The 23,504-nt window shown below is 38.0% G+C and overlaps 1 long non-coding RNA gene across 1 annotated transcript in view; it reads left to right on the top strand.

The window, feature by feature from the left end:
- The first annotated feature begins 16,708 nt into the window (after window positions 1-16,708).
- LOC116701027 (uncharacterized) overlaps window positions 16,709-23,504 on the top strand; it is a 21,637-nt gene continuing 14,841 nt past the window's right edge. Inside the window, exons 1-2 of the long non-coding RNA XR_004334792.1 lie at window positions 16,709-16,719; window positions 17,854-17,858. This is a non-coding gene — a long non-coding RNA (uncharacterized LOC116701027). The remainder of the gene's footprint in view (window positions 16,720-17,853; window positions 17,859-23,504) is intronic.

Raw genomic sequence — 23,504 nt, 5'->3', positions numbered from 1 at the left:
CACACACACACACACACACACACACACACACCACTCAAATGTACACACACATGGCCATCTGTGTAATTTATGCTCTAGACCTCCAACCCTTCCCCCGGCCATCTCCCCTGCTGTCAGAGAAAGGCTGCTTCTCAGCAGTCGGCCCCCGGAGGTGTAGAGGACGAAAACAGACGGAAGAGAAGGAGAAAAATAACTGTGGAGAGGGACAGACCCGCAGGGAATTACAAGAGAAGAGAATTCATCAGGTAAGTAAGATCAGGAGTTCTGCAACAGACAGACATCAAGACATGCACATTGGCAGATGCTGACAGTTTTGTATTGAGTGTTGAAGTTTGATTTGTCACTTTTTATGCTCAGTTTTTTTCTGTAAGAATTTTATATGAGGGATCTTAGAGACACTCTTGTCTTGGGAGCTGTACAGTACATAGTGGAGTCACAAAACATGCAAGTCAATGTTTTCTATTGACCAAGGTTGAAAAACACTGTGTTTTAGCTACAATAATGAAAAATCTGACTGAAATGAAGTCTGTGCTGAGTTGTTCCTTGGTGTTACAGTTTTTTTTTACAAGTCAGTCACCATCTTTTATCCAAATCACAAACACACAGACAATGTGCACTATGGATTACACACACTGGTGAGTCACTGCAAAGCACAAAATGTGCTGTTGTTCTGTCAGGATCTGATTTATTTCTCAGAAAAGCTTGTTTATAGTTTGCAACATAATTCTCTTGACACAACACCTCATACCAGACAAAAATAGATTGTTTATCACGACCCTTTAAAATAAACCATGTGGCTGTCAAAAAAACAATTTACTCAAACATGTTCTGATCCACCACTGTGACGAGCCCTCCTCTCCATTCTATAGGATAACAATAATTCAAAACAGGATCTGTGTGACACATTGGTATACAGGTCATGGTTAAAAGTTTAGTTTATAAAAAGTTAACTGTTTGGAGACAGGATGGGAACTGCAGTTTCGAGTGTCAATGTCACTTTGTAGGCTCCAACCCTCCCAGCATGCTCCCATCGGAGACTTTGCAGTGCTTTACCTTCACGTTACTTCCACTGTTGACTCAGAGAGCACAGAAATGAATGCCATGACCACAAGACAACTTAACCATAAGTTGTATAAGCATTTAACAGGTAGTTGTGAGCTTGTTATTGCCTGATGTAACTTTGCGCCGAAGATTTTTCCTTTTGTGGTGTTGTTAGGTCAAATGGTAAAATGTACTTGTATTTACTATAGCCAGCATTAGCGACTCAAGTCTACTGTAAGAGAGACAACCGGACCTGAAACGGCCGAAAATATTGTACTGTATATGATAAATGAACATCACATTCAGACGTATACAGAAACCAAAAGGTTCAGTGTCAAGGCCACTTTGGTGATAGAAAGGGTTACTCTTGTGATCAAAACTGATGGTAACTGATGGTAGCTAGGACCTATCAGCTAGAGATTTGGTCACGCACACCACACCACACCACACAGTCCACTGGTTTGCTGGCCTGCCTGTTGGACTACTGATGATGTTAGTGAGCCAGCCACGATTTACTCAAGAAAATATACAGTACTTAAAAAGAGTGGAAAATATTTAAAAGGTCCCTGCCACACAAAACTGTTTTTACTTGCATTTTTGGAAATACGTAAGGTCCATATGTGTTTGTGTTATGTTGTGAATGTGAAAATGAACTGCTTCCTCCTCTGTCCGCTCTAGCCACTGAAAACAAATAAGCAGAGAAATCCGACTAATCACAAAAGCTGGTCAGTCTGATGTCATGTTGCCTGAGCTCATTACTATTCATGAGCTTGCCCAGTTGTGCTGGGTAAAAGATACTGATAGCCAGGCTCTCATTGGCTAGCTGGTAGCCAATCACAGTCAAGCAGCTTATTTCGTTGAATATTAATGAGAACTGGCACAAATGGATCTGAGTCTTCTTGCAGGCTTTCTATACCATGCCAGAATGGCTTGAAACAAGGTAACCAAGGCATTTATTTCCACAAAAAATGTTAGAGTCCATGGTAGAACATCAGACATTACCACAGAGTAATGAAATACGTGTGGCAGGGCACCTTTAACATAATCCACATGTTGCATGTAAAATGTAGGGTTTCTCTACATTAACATTACAGGTGATGTACTAGTAAAATGGTGTCTTATTTAAATAAATTACTCACTGGACTTTTCTTTTTAGATTTATTTTCTTTTTTACATAGAGCTACAGCGGACAGATGTGAAAGGGGGAGAGAGAGATGGGGGATGACGCGCAGCATAGGGCCACAGGTTGGATTCAAAACCGGGCCGCTGCAATACTCAGCCAACATATGGCGAGCGCACTAACTGAGTCAGCTATAGGTCGCCTCACTCACTGGCCTTTTCAAATGGTCTCTGTGTGTGTGTGCGGTGTGTGTGTGTGTGTGTGTGTGTGTGTGTGTTGTGTGTGTGTGTGAATTTAAATAATCTGCGGCATTAAATGATGATAGTAACACTGATGATGGTTATGGTGTATCTATCATATTTAAATACAATCTGCCATGATGAAAGTGTAGTTTGTAAGTTAAATCAGCATGTACAAGTTAAAATGTTAATACATTTAAGTGCATGTCTCCCTGTGAGTGTGTGTTCATTATTTGTCTCGGCCTAGTTTCTTCCACCCATTTAGGGGGATGTCAGTTATGTCCACAAACCCTTACAGCTTCTGGGGCACTCCTGCTGAGTTTGGTACATATAATATTCAAAATACTGAGCACAGTTCAATTATTTAGAATATAAATGTCTGGGTTAAGGGATGTCTCGCCTCTTTCTCAGGGAGCGGCATCCGAGCATAATAATCTGGCTGTCTGCAGCATTTGTTATGACAATAAACAGAAATGATGGCTCAACAGTGTACTGGGTTTTTATTATTTATATTATTTCAAGAAAGAAAAGTCATTGGTCATAGGTCAACAAATACATTGTCATGCCTACAATTTTTTTTAACTACCTTAGACATGCACAGACGCACACTCACTGTATGAAAGCAAACATTGGAGTATGCTCCTTAGCAATAAACATATGCTCCACAGACTTGAATGATTTTTTTGGACATTCATGCTTGATCACATTAAGAGGCAGACACACACAAAGGAAATGAATTATCAGACCTTCAGGCGGTCACACACACACACACACGCACACACACACACACACACACACACACCACACACCAACACACCCACACGCACACAACACACACACACACACACACACACACACACACACACACACACACACACACAGATCTTTGTGTAGTCTGTGGAGCTTATTTGCAACGCAGCACTCTCTGCTCAACAGTCCCAGTGAAACTGGGGCAATGGGATAATCCCTGGTCAGATGTCAGTCATATTTAGGAATGGATGCCAAAACACCGTGATGCAGACAGCAAACTGTGCTCTGTGAGAGCAGGGATTACTAAATTACTAAAGGATGACAGATTTAAATACCAGCCTGGGTGCATTTCTTGTGCACTTGCTGTCTACAAGTGTGTTCATTTTAAGACTCATGCTATTTCTAAAGAGGCTGGACCTGCCAACATGGACAAGGAATTGTTTAATTGTTCATTTAATTGTTCACAGCCCTGTGACAAAAAATCATAGGGCTATAAACATTGATATAAGAATCTACATATCGTCTTAAAGTTGGATATTGAAATATTGTGATATGGCATAAGTGTTGTCTTACCCTGGTTTTAAAGGCTTTTAAATGCCATTTTTTGAATTTACCAGACTTAACTAGCTGTTTTATTATTTGACTTTACCCACTTAATTATTTTAGCCACATTACTGATGATTATTTATCTAAAATCTCCTTGTTTAAATATTTTGTGAAAGCACCAATAGTCAACCCAACAATATCGTTGCAAAATATTTGATTTTGATCGCCCAGCTTTACCAAATCACTTTGCTCCAGTGATTGGTCCACAACAACCTGATCCCTCAAATAATCAGTGTAGGAAACAATCTCAGACCATTGCAACTGCATATGTCCTATGAATAAAAATAGCATTTTAGGTTATCTAAACCTTTAGCTGAAAAAGACTGCTGTGGTCGTCAAAGCAAAACAAAATGTTGAAACCAGGGTTCAAGTTAGTCTTCACAGGATTTTGTCTAACAATGTAACATAAAACTTCATTGTGTGATGCAATCTAATACAAACACATCACACACCTCAGCCAACAGCAGACACGTCTCAATAGTTGTGTTAAAAAGGTTTAGAATCGTTTAAACAAAACTGCAGAAAGGTAGATTGTATTGCATGGCTGTGGATATGGACTGCATTATATTATATTTAATTGTTTGGATAAGACTGAGTAGGTTTTTAAATCAATTAATTGCTTAATCAGCTAATCGTTTTACTAAATGGAAAATGAACAAATGTAATTTTGTGCTTGCTTCAACTCACTGGATTATTGATGATGTGTATGGTCACTCAGCAACCATAATAAATCAAATCCTCTTTGCCTAGTCATCATCAGTTTATGATCATGTCTTAAGAAAGCTATTTTCTTGAGATTTGAATAACGGCATGTTTTCAAGTAACTATATCATGACTTCTGCTCGGGTTTGGGGGCTCATTTAAATTGAGAACAATGTTAATTCTGAGTTAGTATTCACAACTTTCTTCAACCATCCTCTGTCCTCTATTCTTCTCTTCTCCCTTCGATTTCCCACTCTAATTATCCTGTAATTGGGGCTTCAGCAGTATATCTGTCTCATCCCACGGGCACCTGGCAATGAAACCTGATCAGAAAGAAAGAGAAACAGAGGGAAATAGCCAGGTAGGTTATCTCCTCCTTACTGATTTGCTGCTGAACTTCAATAACAACGTTACGCATTCAACTTGTCTGTCAACTAGAAACTCTCTTCCTTCATATACAGTACCATGGATTCAGCATCAGAAATAGGGGCAACCACATTTTCCAATCACTATTTCTACAACCATAGCAGAAACTAGGGAGACTGAAACTATTGTTACTGCCTAAGAAATCATAATCTCCGATAAGTCTGCCATCACTCATTAGAGACTGTGACACATATGACTCATTTAAAATGAAAGTCATGGTCAAAATGCAATCAAGCATCATGTGACCATACTCCTATTTAGGAGCTTGATTGTCTTCACACACACACACACACACACACACACACACGTTGATAAAGGGTTGAGATCAGGAGACGATAATGAAGACTTTCAAGATGACGATTCCAAGGATTTCAAATTATTTGCTTTATTCAAACAGTGAACAAACGTTCATGACACAGTGAGCTGACTCTGCATACACACAAATGTCAATACAAGAGTGACCATTGAACATCAGAATAACGTTGCTTCTTATAGTCATCTTGTTCTGCAGTGGTCAGTTAATCTATTTCTGTGAAACAGAGTTGACACAACTCCTTTTTTGTGAGACACACCTAACAGCTTACACATGCTGATCTATTCCTGCAACGTAGTGTTACCACACTGATTCTGCCCTAAAAGTTCCCTCTGACTGGTTTACTGCATTCAACCGATCACATATATATATACACACACACACACACACACACACACACACACACATATATATATATATGTATTCTTTTTAGGTATTGTTGTCCTTGTTTTAAAGTTTTTATGTGTTCTGTCTAAAATGTGCTCTGTTATAGTATTGCTGTATGTGTAATGTATTTTATGTGTCTTTTTTAGCTGTCATTACACCTGCCCAGAGCGGGCAGTTGCAATTTAGCCAGGATGGCTAAAATGGCAAATTTACAAACATGTCTATTAATGTGCACTGTCCCTTTAACTTTAAACTGTATAAATAAACAAATAATTAAATAATTTAAATCAGTGGGAAGAAGATGCCAGAAGTAATTGGGAGAATAAAACATGAGGAGCAAAAGGAGAGCAGGGTGAGTCACTCTGAGGATTAACCACAGAGGAAGGAAGACAATTACAGAGTGAGAGCACACTCTACTTTTAGAAGAAAGAAGTAAGGAGAGAACGATCTGGTCACTTGTTGATGAACAAAGGTTGAATGTGTTAGATTTTAAAATCCCCTTTAAGCCCTGCTGCATTCTCCTTTATTTATAAAAACCTACCAGAGACAACACAAAGACAACATAGTCAGATAATATTTTCCATTCATACAGAAAACCTGTTTCCCAATGATGTAATCAAACAGAGACAGAAGAGGGAAGGGGAATCTCAATTCACGTCAAATTCTTAAATTGTCATTTCTTTTCAAAATAAAAGCTTTAGTCATAAAAAAACTTGCAAAGACACTGAAGCTAAAAGCCTGCGAGAAGAAACCACGGAATTCTCCTTAAGTAGGCGGTTTCTATTTCGAAAATCCTGTGGAGATTTGACATAGTGACTACCACAAAAAGACCAAAAAAAAACGACCATTAAATGGGCGTTATCAGTTGTTCTCACTACCATAGATGTAAGGCTGAAGGGCCTTACTTTAAAGTAGGCTGTTATTATCCTTTGGTAAGCTGGATCACTCATGGTCCATATCATGGATGTATAATAAGAACTGCAAAATTCTGCCTTTAAAGGTTCTAGTTGTTTGTTTTGTGTCAGTATTATTGTACTTCTGTTATACTTTTACAGTTTGTGTAATCCACTATGTAAAGATCAATCTGTATATCTATTGTTGATAATTGATTAATGAATTGCTGATCATATAAAAGACAGTTCATCAGCTCTTTTAGAATAAATGACAAGGACACTTGTTTTTCTCTTTGTAAACACATTTCCTTTAGATTGAAACTCCCAGATACAGTATATACAGTAACTACCGTAATTGCACTTTGTACAGAGCCAACGTTTCTGTTACTGCTGTTGTTTGAGTGCTACAAAACACATATCCCATCATTTGTGGCATTTAATCACATCTGCCTTGAGGGACGCTGCACTTTCTTTTTTGGTCCACTTGACTAATTTGTTAAGTAATCCTAAATCTACTCATTTGACAAGGCGTACACAACACACAAACACTTCAGTGTCCCTTCAACAGGAAAAGCTGGAATTTAACTGTACAAATGATTATCGCAGAAATACTACAGTCCCTGACAAAAGTCTTGTTGCTTGTGTACAAATTGACCTGAAGTGCCGCTGAAATATATTTCTAATCAAGATTTATTTACAAGAAATGGCTCATTTTAATCCCAACAGCTTTTGTAATAATGTTTCAGTGCAAATAGAAACTGTCAAAAAGTATTGTAATATTCACAGCTTGGTAAAGCGTCAATTAGAGTCAATTTTTGCAAAGACATAAGTGTTGTCGTCCTTGTCATATGACTTCACCTGGGACTATATGGATCAATTAGTTCTCAGGTGTGTATAAAAAAAACACAGTACACTAGACCTTCACATCAACTGCACACACTCTGCAAACATGCCTAAGATTCACCCTGAGACTAAAGTTTTGATTATCAAGAGGCTGAAGACCAGATCCACTGCTGATGTGGCAGACACCCTTCATGTGTCTCAGCGTCAAGTACAGGATTAAAAAAACATTTGAAGACACTGGAGATGTTTTTGACAAGCCCAGGTCAGCGACCCCCGTAAGACAACTGCTCGAAGGACCGTTTGTTGGCTCGAAATCCAAGGCCAGCCCATTTTCCACTGCAGCAGGCTCACCAGACCTGGTCCCCTGAAGTCTCTGTGTCAACCAGAACGTTTTTGTCGGATCTGTCTTGAAATGGCCTCCATGGTTGAATCAGTGCCCAGACGCCAGTACTAAACAAAAGACAATTGAAAACCATGTGGCATTGGCCAAGGCCCACAGCTTGCTAAAAGGATGGACGCTGGAGAAGAAAGAAAGTGATTTTTCAGATGAATCTTCTGTTGAATTACACCACAGTTGCCGCAAATATTGCCGGAGACCTACTGGAGCCCGCTGGATCCAAGATTCACCCAAAACCAGTGAAGTTTGGTGGCGGAAAAATCATGGTCTGGGACATCCAGTATGGGGGTGTGTGAGAGATCTGCAGGGTGGAAGGCAACATCGATAGTCTCAAATACCAAAATCTTAGCTACCTCTTATATTCCCAACCATAAAAGAGGCCAAATTCTCAGGATGGTGCTCCTCGCACACTTCCATCTCCACTTCAAAGTTCCTCAAGGCGAAGAAAGATCAAGAAGCTCCAGGTTGGCCGGCCCAGTCACCAACATAACATCATTGAGCATATGTGGGGTAGGATGAAGAGGAGGCATGGAGACCAACCCAAAGAATATTGATGAACTCTGGGAGGCAGCAGACTGCTTTCCTAGCTATTCCTGATGACTTCATCAATTCATTGTATGAATCCTTGCTAACCGCATGGATGCAGTCCTTCAACTCATGAAGTCATACAAGATGTTAATTTGGATCTCCAGCCCCGCTATTTAATTTCTACATATTTTAGTATTTGTAGTAAATTTGTTCAATTATGTATAGGCGACAAAACTTTTGTCTTGCCAAAATTTGAGCTTTCTGTCTGTTAAATAATAATCTTTTTTTAGTGAAATAATTTATTTCATGCATTGAACATCATTTGGGAGGTTTTAGCTTTTCATATGAGCTATTTCTTACCCCAATTGATTAATTAAAAGTCAGGTTAATGCAGGTGTTTCTACAAAATAGATAAGCGACAAGACTTTTGTCAGCGACTGTATAGTTGTGTCTCATGCCCCATATGGTGAAGGCGTATGAATTAGCACACAATTTTACAACGTTGTGATGCAACAGCAACTCATATAACATATACATCCAGAAAAATCGCCGTTCAGTTTTCTTTTTCTCTCTTGGACTATCCTTCTGATTTTCAAACATGATGTTTGCTCAATCGAATCAAGATCTTACTCTGACAGCCACAGTTACATGCAGTGGATACAGATATGTTCTGATTTGCACACAGGACAGACACACACGCACGCACGCACGCAGGCAGGCACGCACGCACACACGCCTCTGTCTGACAGACACATAAAGTACTGTTGTCTGTCTCATAGTCCTGAGGGTGACGTGACTGGCTACTGGAAAACGTCCTCAATATCTACCTTTATTTCATTCTTTATTATGATTTAACCATTTTTTGATCAATCAAAAAGTTTGTATTGAATTATTTTGCTTTGCGGCTGATCTTAGTAAACATTAACAAATGAGGTCCATTGTCCTGATTTTTCTTCTATTTTTGAATAAAAACAGCAGATACAGACGAAGACAGAAGACAAAATGTTACATCTGTGCACACTCTTTTACTACAAAACCTGATGTGACTGGCCACACATGCCTGGAGTGCTCTGTGACTTTGATGCAAATGTTCACCATGTTAACTCCTTTACAAATGCTAGGTCTGTCACTGTATCTGAAATGTCATGAACTTGAGGACACGCAATCTCACAGAAGTCAAGACATGTTTTTTTTTTTTTTTAGAAACTAATACTTCATATCCCTTTTACTGAATACATCTAAAACTCATGTACTCTGGGTAAGTCCTGAATCAAAACGCACGCACGCACGCACGCACACACAACTCTGGTGTGTTTCTGACATCCTGAGGCTGACATTGCTGGCAGATTCAGAACTGGATGGATGCATCCAAGGAGAACAATTCTCGCTGACATGTCTGATGCCAAGGGAGGTAAACTAGATAAATCCCTGTCCATAGATTCATTTGTTGGACTACAGTTTTTTACAATCACTTTGGCACTAATTTCAGAACCTCAACGTCATTTTTCAAAACTCTGGACCCAAAACTCACATCTAATGATCAAAATGGACATTTTTCCAAAACTCTAACACTAAAATCATTTGTTCATCTATCAATTGATACAACTGCTCAACAACTGCTCAAAATGATAAGTAACTGTTGCATTACTCTTAATGCATAGTTGTATAAAGACAAAAACAATATTCCATGTTTAGATAAGGAAACTTTCAATATACCAAGATAGATTTACGGCAATTAGCGTGGAGCATGAACCAATTAGACTACATTATCTGGATGTAATATTTCATCATCATTCTTTACTGTAATGTACTACTGTTTATCAGACACTGTTTCTATGTTCCCGTGAACCATATTCACTGTAAGACTATTTACAGTATTGACAGTACTGCACTGTATGCATGTAGGCCCTTGGAAATGTCTGTCCAATTCTGCCAACTCATTACTGATGATTGAGATGTATACATATATATATATATATATATATATATATATATATATATATATACATACATACACACAGTATGTATGTATACATATATATGTACATACACATACTAGCACCACATTGTTCCCCATGCCCAAAGGTTTTTTCCAAGATGTTTGGCTACGTGCGATGTAGATGAGAACCTGAGGCCAAATCCACATGACAGAGTTGATGAAGATGTAGTAGTACATTAATCCATTCTTTGTTTTGCTTTTTACAGTACAAGCAAGTTGAGGAACACTGCACTTGATGTTTTACAGTACTGCCTTTCCTTTTCTATTTCCTAGCTAATTATTTAGCTTTCAAGATTCAAATAAACTTATGTTGTGATTGTACTGTATTGTTTTTCATCAATACAGTTCCGATTTTGTCCAATGATTCCACTGTGTCTATAGTATTGTGTAGTATAAGAAATGACATCAAGGTTCTGAAATTAGTAGCAAAGTAATAAACTATATTTATTCTGTTGATGTTTTCTTCTCTTGGAGTCAATTGATCCTCTCCATCCAACCATGCATTTATTAGTCAAACATTCAGCCTTATACCACTAAAATGAACAATCTGGTAGCACTTTTTAGACACAGTAAATGAGCCTGAATAAATAAAGCTCCTTGTTATGATTGTGCCCATCTGCTACAGACATAAGCAATACTTGCTCAGGATGAAAGGACTCATCTGTTTGCTGTACATTGCAACAGTTCCTTACTCCTTTTTATTCTGTAATTTGAAAGCGCACAGCATGTACTATATCTGGCGTTAATGGCACAATTAGCCTCATATGTGGGCATTTTGCTTACTTAACGACCTTCAATTTCACCAAATCAAAACAAACAGTAAATGACCCACGTCCAGGACTTGTATGTTTGTACAAAGATAAAACATCCTTCATACAGTATGTATCAGTGTACATGTATTTGCTAAACAGCTGTCACTGTATGAATTATTTTCTAAATCCAGATGTGCTATTACGCAGATATTATTTCTACACTTTCTTCTTAAGTGAGTCATCACAGGAAAATCTAGACAGGTCCTTGGAGTACACAATTCTAAAAGATAGAGATAATGAAGGAATACAAATATGTTTAACCTCAAATTTTGATTGAAGTGAAAAAAACACAAGTAATAGGAAGAAAGGAGGTAACATTGCAATGTTTTTTTAATTATAAATGTTTATCTGGTGGATTTTTGTAAGTCTTATCTTTTTGTAAAATCATTCACAAGTTTGAAAACTCATGAAATTACTATATTTAAAGCATCATCATAAGAAATGTAGTTTCTCAGCCATGACGGTTTTTATCCTGTTTTTCTTTTCTTTTTTATCATTACAGTTTTCAGATTTCCAAAATAATGCCATGCTTCATTGAATGAAAAGTTTATAAATTGCATACCTTGCTCTTTTTATTTTCAAATTTAAATTTTTAACTTTTTTTTATTTTATTATCATGATTCTTGACTAGCAGCACTCGCCTTTTCTTACTGTTTTTATTGTAACTGTTGTGCCCCATACTGATCAGTGACCCTGTATGGCCTCCTGGACATGCCTTTATGGTTGTGACATTAACAAAGAAAAAAAGAAATCATTCTATACATGCCAACTTTCCCCATTTCCTTTTTCATATCTAACACTCTTTGTGCCCTATTAACATCCACTGTAGCTGCAGCACTGCTGTCACAGTGTGCCTTTCAAGATTTTTTCAGTTAATCACCACAAAAATGAATGACACATTCCGGCAAATTTCCAGACAATACATTAGAGTAAGATTATTATGTCAGTCTGTGTATGGCCACCGAGGAGCGAATGAGGGCTTTTTATAATCCCCCTAATCTGTTTACTGCTCTGTTAGAGTAAAATTCAAAGCAGCAAATGCGGTATCAGAAGAATTCTCTCTCCCATCATCCTTATATTTAAATAAGACCACAGGCTCTTTTTAGAAATGGTAATTGCTCTGCTGATAAACCTAATCTCCCTTGAACAACCAAACTGAATGTGGAAATGAAATATCTTAAGGATTGAGTTTGGGGCAATGGAATGTGGTATGTGGTGGGCAAAGGAAAATACAATCTGTGGCTATGAGACACATTTAAGTCTGATAGTAGTCTTATGTCAAATTGTATACAATTTTACAAGACACCCATATCTGGATTTACTTAAATTTGAAGTTGAGAGTACTATTTCCACTCTTTACATGAAATAAAACATGTGGAATCCTTAAAAAGTACTGCAGACAGGTGTTCACCCTTTATGAACATATTTTTAATCTCCCTTGATTTACAGAGGTTTACCATTTCAATGTGAAAAGTTTTTGGATTTATCTGTAAGACTACATTAAAAAAATGTTGAGTTCTTTATTAGTAGGTGTTCTTATGAGATAAAATACCTCTAGTCCCACAGGATGAAGCACTAAGCAAGCCTAAGCATTAGTTATGAAATTCAAAGTTTACTGTAAAACAGCCTGGTCAAGAGACATGTGTCTTTCTTTAAGCTACGATAAAATGCATTTTGCCCATCTCCATAAATTATTTTCTGTCACTGCTTCTTTAGTGCGGGCCTCTCCTGTTCATGTTTCATCCTAACTGTCACATCTGCTCTGCGTGCATTTTTTCATTCATCAAAAAAACCATGAACAATAGTAATGAATGATGCCTTTTGAATTATCATAAGTTTCTGAAAGATGAGTGGTTTCAGATACTGTAAACCATTTAAAGACTAGTGAAAAAAACATATACTCACACAGAAAGAGTGACTCTCTGGAGAAGAGATGAGCAGCAAAAAGAGAGGTGTTTTGATTAAAGAAAGTACTAGAAGTGCAGGTAACGCAAATGCAGATGAAGAAAGATAAATGCATTGTGAAGACCTATTCAATAACACCACCTGGCTGCAATATCTCTTCTCTGGTGTTTGTAAAGTGTCTGACTCATCTACAACAGTGCCAGAAAACCTCTGGGAGTAGCCCACATATACCGATAGGGAAGTATGATTTAGACTGGACTGTAAGGGAGTAGAGTGCTTGTGGAAACCATGATTCCAGTCTGGGAACATTTTGCCTTTGGCTAGCTCAACTGTACAATTTCCAACCCTAACTCTAGTTATTCATCTGGATAAGCAGTCAACATTAAGCATCTTGTAGCTTGAGGTGTCAAGTCAAGTACATCTTATTTTATAGTCCAGTATCACAAATCACACATTTTCCTCAGAGGGCTTTACAATCTGTATAGCATTTTACACTCTTTCTCCGTTTCAGACCGATGGATGAGGAAAAACTCCTCAAACAAACCGCTTTAATGGGGGAAAATGGAAGAAATGTCAGGAAGAACAACTGAAGAGGGATTGTTCTCCCAGGGCAGACACACATACAATAGATGTTGTGTACGGAATAGACCAACATAATATAAATACAATATAGACTGTCCATATGACAAAATGCTATACATAGAATGTGAAAAAGAAAAAGATCGATCTAGAAAGATGTCAGTTTCCAGTTGTTGCCAAACAGCTAGAGCTAGAGCCATGCAACCCGGAAAGAGGACAGACTACGCAAACACACTAGAAGCAAAGAGGGAGAGAGGGAGAGAGAGAAAGAAAGAGAAAGAGAGAAACAGAGAGGCAAAGATGACTGTCATCCTGTTTAGTCGTTGCTACAACCTTCCTGAAATCAGCCCATCATGAAGCAACTGATCACTCCAAAAGCAAATCATGTCCAACATCCAAAACATTACAATTACAGAAAAAGGAGAAAGAGAAAATCACAATCTGGGTACACACAAGGTAATGTACAAACCTGCTACATTGATGATCATGTGAGTATACAGAACGTGGCATTAGAAAGTGAAGGGAAGGGTGTGAAAACACCAGAGTCCAATTACGTTTTTGTGATGCAAAAGATTTTCTCCCATTTTATTTTGAAATATAATAACACAAAATGGGCTAGATATTTGTGATAGAAATTTCAATGTCAAAGACTCAGACTTACATAATCATGGAAACCTTTGAAACATCATAATTAATTCAAAAGCCATCATTTTCAAGACTAAACATAGACAACTATAATATCATAATTTTCTTAGTCAAGCTGGTGTAAAAACGCACAACACTCATGTTAAGGAGGGATCAAATAGCAGAGTATTCAGAAAGCCAGCCCTGACGAAGATTAGTGAAATGCCTGACATTGCAGAAGTCATTACCAAAGCTGTATTACCAAAAATTGTTGCAATTCATGTCTCAGGCTAAAATTAGTTTTTAATGCCAGTTTTTAAAGGGTTAACGTAATTTGCTTTTACCAGTGTATCGCCATGTGTATTATGTTCATAGCAAATCCCTACCAGTCCCAAAACGTCCTTGTTAGAGAGTAAATGTCGTAAACATATTCTTTGTAAAGCATTACAATCATTCCCTGAAGGAAACAAGCACGCCTGCCTTGTTACACAATTCAAATTTTCTTCAAAAGTTGCCATTTTCAGCAAATAGCTTGTTACCTTGAAATTTGTTGATGTTTCCCTAAACCAACTTAGTTTTGCAAGGCGAGGAACATCCGGTGGAAGATCCTGCGGCGGCAGACGTTCCGGCGAGGATTTGGAAAATGAATTGTTCAATCTATCGTTTGAATTTAGCTTCCCTCTGTGCCAAGAAAATCTTGTTTATAATTCATATATTCATTAGGTGCATTCTCTGTCAATTCAACAATCACTGTGAGCTTTGCAAATTCATATTTTTGCCATTCAAGCCTGCGAGTACTGACCTCTTCTTTTCATGTGTCATTTGCCCAATCTCCACCTCGCATGATGATAATGAGGCAAATTCCCGCTTGCAAAAGGTAAACCCTTTGTTCTGGGTGCTGCTTGTACAGACATACTGTTGTTCAGTTTTTGACAGGCTGAGATCATTATAACTGGATTAATTACTTTCATGCCAATCATCCTTCTGGTTTGGAGCTTCCGTTCTTAAATTCCTGCCTGAAACTGAGGGAGTTACAGCATATCATAAAAGGGAATTATTATATACATTTTAGGTGTTATAAACAGCTTTCTATAAACAAATAGCATCTTCTGAGGTTACACATTCCCATGTGTTTGTGTATGGCCAACATGTCAGAATAAGAAGAATAGTAAATATTTTATTCTACAGTATGTTTTGCTATGCCTTACAAAGGGGGATTTCTCCTAAATTGTTGGCATAGATTTGACATATTACCTCAACATCTTCATTATCTTCAGGGAATGTGAGGGGAAAACACAGCATTAAACTAAATGATGCCTTATGGACACTTCCCGTTTGTAAATAACTACATTGAAATCACTATAATACATTAATACATTTAAATATGTGATGCATTTGATATAAACAATACAATTTGGGGGTAGCTTTGCCCACATAGGCAGAAAATAACTATGAAGACAGATAAGGAAACTGACAGCTCATGATGTACTTCACATGAGCAAACTCCAATTTCTTGTGTATAACAAACAGAAAATGCAGTATAACAGACTGAGGCAGATGGCTATAAAATCTGTTACCCAAAGTCTACCCAAACTGTTCCCATTAAACCTATGAAGAACAGCAGAGTCTGCTCCATGCCTGTAGCACAGTGTAGACATTACAGGCGTGTACATGTAGAAAACTTTCTAGAATTGAGCCTGACAGCATCTCATCGAGGCATTGATCACAGTATTGTTGAAGCCTGTCCCCTGAATGCAAGTCAGCTGGCAGTTCAGATATCATTGTCATTTCTGAGATTTTTTTTTAGCCATACTGTCTCTTTGGATGATAATATCAATCTGTTGTTTCTGTAGGTCGGTGCACTTTTTATCCAGGCTGACATCTCAAAATGAATTTTTGTTCAGACATTGGTCTTGGTGGTCAGATGATGTAACTTAATGACTTTGAAAATGGCCTGACTTTTCCTCTTGTGCCACCATAAAGTAGGCATTTGTGGTTTTAAAGGGCAACTATTATATAGCATTTCCATGTTTATACTTTTATTTTGTGTTTTTACTAAAACATTTTCACATGCTTTAATGTTCAAAAAAACATGTTATTTTTGGCTGTTGCACCTGTTTTCACCCTCTGTATGAGATCATATGTTGGAGTACCTGTCTTTTTAAGCCCCCCTCCCAACAAAGCCCAGTCTGCTCTGATTGGCCAGATTGTCTGCTGTTGTTTCACTAGTTAAAGCTGGAACTACTGCACAGCCTAAAGTTAACTTGCCAATGTGGGCCAATGTCACTTTTTCCCAGCCATTTTTTGCTTCATAAAGGTGAAAAACAGGAATTGCTGTTTCTCTATGAGAACGATACTGTCCTATTCATGGTAGCCTACTCGTGGCCATTGCGCTGTCATCACGTGCTGTAGCGGGGGTGGCGGGTGCCTTGATTAATTATCCAGCATAAGGCACATAATATCCTATCCTGGGCGGGGCTGGGACACATATTCATACGATTTGATAAAGTACTTATTGGACTTTAAGTTATCATAGCACTTACAATAATGTAGCTGTACTCAATTTCGGACCTGATTGGTCCGGGCCCGTAAGCAATTGCGTACCCTGCTTACTGATATTTACGTGTCTGAATCACTCAATTCTCATTGGCTACCTGCCAATGTGGCTGCTATTGACAGTGTTACCTGTCAATTGCAAAATTCACCTGCACTCGGTGTGTGGTCGGGTGTTAATTTCAGGCCCTGCTACTGCAACAGAGTATAGCAGGACTTTGAACCAAGGCTTCTAAACCAAATGCTACACAACGGGACATGTACAAGCAGTAATGGGACTTGAAATTGGGGAGAAATGATGAACATTGGCCACCAAGATTACAGCTATCTCGCATTAGCATGCAGCTACTTAATAGTAAGCAATAGGCTAATGTAAGATGGGAATGGAACGAAGCAGCACTTTCTACCGTCAACAATTTTAGGCTTTTAAACCAAACACTACTCAATTGGACATGAGTCAAGAGTAATACGACCTGAAATTTGGGACAATTTAACAAATTGGCAGCCAAGATCACATATTTTACTGTTGTTAGCATGTACCCAGATGTAACAATGTTAACAACGCAGTAGCTTAAAAAACACTCCAGTCCTGCCTGGTGCAGATAACCAATCATAGAAGGTCGGCTTAGAATTGTGTAACACTAAGCCGAGAGTTGAAAAAACTGCTGAAACCGGAGTGTTCAGGATAGTTGGGATTCTGAACATTTTAGCTCACAAGGATTTCTCTGAAATATATTTTGGCCGTGTTTAACATTAAAATCTGACATTGCAACATTGTATATATGACAGAAAACACGGAAAAGCATAAGTTGTCCACTTTAAGGGAAATGTCTCAACAACTATTGGCAATCCATGTCATAATTTGGTATACACATTCACTATGATCTCTTTGGTCATCCAGTCAAAAGTTTAATGTGCATATAAATTAATTTAATAATAATTTACATAAACCAATACATCTTTAGCTTACATCTCTTAAATGTTGACATGCTGAAAGTAAATATCTATTTTCAACCGCTTCAGTATGGTCTGTGGTTCAAAAAGTTACCTCTAATCTCATGAAGTCGTGCAAGGTCATTAAACCAATAAATCGGTGGTTTTGTTTCAATGGATAAAATCACCATAGTTATCTAAAGCTGCAGTTGTAAATGGTAATGAAGGTGAAGGGATGAAGAACTTCTGGCCTCCATTCTGGGTCTGATTATAAGCTCAAACACACACACACACACACACACACACACACACACACACACACACACACACATACAGATACACACACACAGACTCAGCAGTGAATTCATTTGATCATAAAACATCAGAATTATTGGCTCTGGCCCTCACATCCTCTGTGGTGCTTAGCTGATAGCATTTTTCAGTTGTTTCTTTTTTTATCTGAAACCTATGGAAGTAGAAAGAGGGCTTTAACCGTGACAGCCAGTAATCTCTGATATATTATAGGGAAGTAATAATGCAGCCTCAAATAGGACTTGTATTATAGTGGTTTCACTAAAAACAATAAGCAAATTCAGATGTTTTGCTGCTTATTAAAAAACACATCATTGTAGTTTAATTAACTTTGATTATTAGTTAAAAAAAACTATGACGTACCTTCCAGAGAAGTGAAAGAAACTGCTTGAAGAACTAAAAATCCCTGTGATTGTGATTGAGAGCATTTTCTTCACAATGTATTCAATTAACCCAGACAGATGTCCTGTCAGGATGTTAATAAACCTTTTGAGCAGTACACTGTGGATTAACCCATGCAACGTGAGTCATCTTGGTGTCACTGCTGGTAGTAATATTATCTTGCCTAAGATTTTCAATGCGTGCCTCTAGTTGCAAGGAAACATATACAGTAAACACAACCAGTTGACAGCTCATGCAGGGTTAGGTAAAAGGTCATGCTTTTGTTGGTTTGGAAGTGTGCTTGTGTGTTAGTTAGCTTGTGTTTTCCTAGGCTTCCTACAGAAAAGGTAATTTGTACATGAGGCTATTTGTGGCCAATTGTAACACCTGAACCATGCACTATACCCCCGACTCATCTGCTTCTTGCTTAAATTACTAGATTTTACTCAAACTGTGCCACAGAGCCACAGAACAGGCTCTCTGTCGCTCTCTCACTATAGCTTCTTAGTAATGCAGCTAACAATAGCGCTCAACATACAATATGGTACATATAGTAAGTTGCCAGTTTATTAGCATAACTAATGCATTTTAATACAGCAGGTCTGCAATGACATGGAGCAAACGTCTGCAACTTTCTACATTGCTACCTTGGCCAGGCCTTCATTGCATACAAGTTTACAAGCTGAATGGTGCATAGATTTCACATACCAAAACACATCATCTATGTCCTGCTGTGCTCTGCTATGCCATGACCTACCAAAAGCTACTATTTCTAGTCACTGTTCCACTATCTTTTATTGTGACCGTTATTGCCACTATTCATTACACCCCCAACCAGCCCCATCAGACACTGCCTACCAAGAGCCTGTCTGTCCGAGGTTTCTTCCTAAAAGGGAGTTTTTCCGCCACTATGGCACTAAATGCTTGCTCTTGTGGGAATGAATTGAATTGTTGGGTTCTTGTATATTATAGTGTTATAGACCTACTCTAGCTCTAAAGTGTCTTGAGATAACTGTTGTTATGAATTGATATTATAAATACAATTTAATTGAATTGAATCATTACGGTATGGCTGTTCTAATATCTGTGTTTGTGTATGAACTTACCCTTCGCTTGACCTCTTCATCACTGATGTTCCATTAAACTTTTGACTTCTGTGTGTCATGCTGAGGTGTGAGCTTGTAGCACATCAGGGCACATTTAGCCCATTCAATCACAACTTTAATTAAGGAAAAGCTGCAACTATTTTTGACAGGAGAGACTTATCCTCTGCTGTTGAGGTTATCCTAGTCTAAAAAACAGCTGTGACACATTGCTTTCTGAAGAGCGTATTTAACCTTTGATTAGCATTTCCTAAGTGCTGCTATTTCATTCAAAAGTGTGGGTGTGATAATTACAAGCTGTTGTAGAAAGGCTGCTATTGAACATTGACAACATCTTAAAATTGCCTGTTACCATCATTCTGTTTCCTACTAAATCCACATAATAAACACCTACTAGCACATCCACCTTCATTCTTTCACTTCCTGTGCTTCCCTCATTTTCCTCTCCTTTCCTCGTGTCTTCCAAATCTTTCAAAGTTTCTCTATCTCTTCTCGCTCAGTAATTACCACTCTACTGGAGCCAGATTTTTTAAAACTGCAGAACGTATTGTCATCTGTGTGCTGTAGGGATCAGACAAACTACAACAAACATTAATTCAGAACATTTACAAAGGAAGGACCCATCTTTTCATTCCCCATGTGCCATCTTGTTTTCTATCTTTGTATTGGGCAAAAGATCCAGATCTAAGATTTATGTTGGTCTTCATCCTTTGATTTCTGTCATCTTATGTGGACTGAATTCAACCTTTGCTTGCATTGTATCCTAATCAGAAAGGCTAGATTAGACAAATGGATCAAACGTTAATGACTCTGGGGAAAATGCGGTCATTGCATCAGAACAACATATAACAGAGTAAAAAGGGACAAAGTGGACAAACTGAGAATAATGCAACATATGGTATTCACTGATATATTTAAAGGCAAAACACTTGTTTTTTTGCAAATTATGTTCATTACTATTCCCAGTACTTGCATCTTTAGATTTACTGTAGACTTTTCCTAAGTATTGATTGTAATTTAAAGATCAAGTTTCTTTGTAGGATAAGGGAAAAAAAAGAATTTAGCTTTTTAAATCTAATCATTTCAGACTCAACCAGATTATTCTACAAATATATGGTAGATGGTTAGGGTAACTGCTAGATGCTAGAACTTTGCAGATGTGCACAGTTAATGTTTAAGATTGAGAGATGGACATTTAAAAGGTAATAGAACCATTAGCTGTTCATAACATTTAATTATATTTATTACATTCAGACAAATTTACACAAAGCTATACAGTAGCCCTATTCTGATAACATGCATATTTAATGTAACATGTACAGTATATAAGTGGTATAGTTTGCTTTGGACTACAGTGAGAATGGAGAGAGACAGTGGAGGTGTAGATAGAGATACTGTGTGGCAGAAAGCTTTGTGAAGCCGGATGGCAGTTGGTACAAATGAACACTTAAAGCACTCCTGCACTCATGTAGCTGCATCAGCTTATTGAAGAGAAGGTGGGAGGATTCATCCAAGATGTATTAATCATCCGCCCATGTGCTGACGCCTCCAGGGTTTCCTTGCTCAGCCCTGTGACTCTGCCAGCCCGAAAAGGACAGGATCAGAATTTTCAGTCTGGGAGTGAGGCATTTTGGATTCAGGTGTGCTGCACAATGTCAGATTTGTGAAGGGGGCAGATGTAATATGTTCCTCTACAGTCTATACTCCTAAATTATATATCATCTGTGGATCTATAATAAGCATAACTGCACACAAAACACTTCAATCTAATTAAAACTTATCAATATAGAGTTGTCATAACTAAACATAGCTGTACAGAATAAAACCTGAGGAGCACATTATCACACAAAGACATTGCATCCACGCCCCAGACTGCACAGTGACATTCACATGATAGGACAGTTATTGTCACTGACAAATAACCACTTTATTCCAATTGAGTTACATTCTGTCTTTTGGGAGTTCAGGCAAGGTAAAATTCAAAATAATTGGAGCTTCTACGCTGTTTAGCCATCTGATAAAATGGCAAAAGGCATTCACTTGGAATCCAAATGAGCAGACCTGCTTTGTTCCTGAGCCAGAAGCACATGCAATATATTTCAATATTTAACTTTCAGGAGTGTTAAAACTTAAATATTGAATGTAAAGGCTTTCCTCCAGTGTTTCAGATGAAGAAGTGACCTCTATTTCACATGTCGTCCACCTATCTATCACAATCTCTGCTGGCTCCCACACTGTGCACTCAAGAAAAGCAGCAAAATATGTCCACACACACACACACACACACATACACACTTTTCTATCTCACACTGCTTTGTTGTGTGTTAGATACCTCCCTCCTGCCTATCACCACAGGGCAGATTCAGTCTGACCCAGAGACCTAGAGATAATGACTCTAGGTATTCCTCAGCATAAAAAATAGAGAATTCCATGAGTGTTAAGTTTTCAATATATATTCATAGAGCAGAATGGATGTGGTCGTACTGGATAAATAAAATAAAAACAACTCACTCATAGCAGATCCAGATTCTTATTTCTCAGGTGAGGATGTACCCATTGTGTATATAATGTATGGTCACATGTTTTAGCTCAGCATTCACACGCACATTAAAATCCATGTAGACAGTTTTTCTGTTAAAGTGCAAGCACACACAAAGAGTAACTGTTTCAACGTGCTCACGACCTAGTCATTATTTTGCATGTGTTGACAAAAATCAGTATCAGTATTGAATGTGTGTTTGTGTATAGTGAGATTAATAGAGTCTACACTGAGGTTAACTACTTCATCTAAGTCTATTCTATTGGTGAGATGGACATTGACATCAAGTAACAGAAAGTAGAGTCCAAAATTGAATCCTCTTGCACATTCACTGGAGAACAGAAAACAATATTGATCCCTGTAAAGAAAGATGTGTGGAGAATCAGAAATGAGGCTCACTGACATCTTCGTACATGACTAAGTAAAACTGAAAGCCACTCAGCCATTCAGAGCCACAACTGCTAGATTAAGTTGTTTGTGTTGCCCTCATCTTGTCCATTCATTGTGTTAGTAATTAATTCATTGTTTTTACTTCTGTTCTTTTTTAACAAGGCTATAATCTATGTAATACCTATGCATCAAATGACAAAGTTAGCAACTATTGAACATAGGGGAGCAGTTGGGAGCTAAAGAGACAGATGTTTCTCTCAGGAGTTGGTAAAGACCTAAAACAGAGCAAAAAATGAATTTCATATTGGACTTACATTCATCAGGTGGAACCATGACTCCAAAAAAGGAAATAAACTAAGAACAACTAAAAGCTAAAAGGGAAAGTAAAAGACAACGTGCAAAATCCCAATTAAACTTGGTTGGTGGTCACTTGGTCATTTTATGAAATGTGCCATATAAAGTTATTATTACATTGGCTGCTACAACAAACTCTTAATGCGTTGGCTTGTAACACGGTAACAGTGATAACATTACCGGGTTAGCTCACTATCCAGGCTCAGTTACCATTAGCAGTACTTGAAATTCAACGATGCATTTGTAAACTAGTTCACTAGTGCTTTTGTCCAAAAGGGCCGCTGGATTAAACACAAACTGAAATTTGCAAACCGCCAACTTTTTTTTAACTATAGCCATCCAAATAATGCTAATGGATGGTTTACAAGTCTACGATGTTACTATGTTTGTGGTCATTTGACAATTCACATTGACCTAACAAGATATTTTCTTTTAATGTCACACTGATGGTCTTTTTCACAGAAGACATTTTGACAAGTCACACTAGTAAAAGCACAGGTGTAAATAATAAAGTGAATGATGGGTAACTTCCATTTAGCTGCTTAAGTTTCAGGGTCCTGGTTGGGCATGCTGGCTCACTGCTTACTTGGCACTTGAAAATACAACAAAGCCATTGCTGATGTTGCACTTGTGAATTTAGACTTTTTTTGTATTGCATTACACTGAATGTGTTTTCACGTCTCTAGATCCAGGGTACAAGCGTCTGAAATGGGGTCCTCAGGAGGGTGGCTGGCGTCTCCATTAGAGATAGGGTGAGAAGCTCAGTCATCCTTGA

The sequence above is a fragment of the Etheostoma spectabile genome, chromosome 13 (genome assembly GCF_008692095.1).
Source record: "Etheostoma spectabile isolate EspeVRDwgs_2016 chromosome 13, UIUC_Espe_1.0, whole genome shotgun sequence".
Lineage (NCBI taxonomy): Eukaryota > Metazoa > Chordata > Actinopteri > Perciformes > Percidae > Etheostoma > Etheostoma spectabile.
Note: the sequence above shows the minus strand (reverse complement) of the source record. Positions and strands in the feature narration are given on the sequence as shown.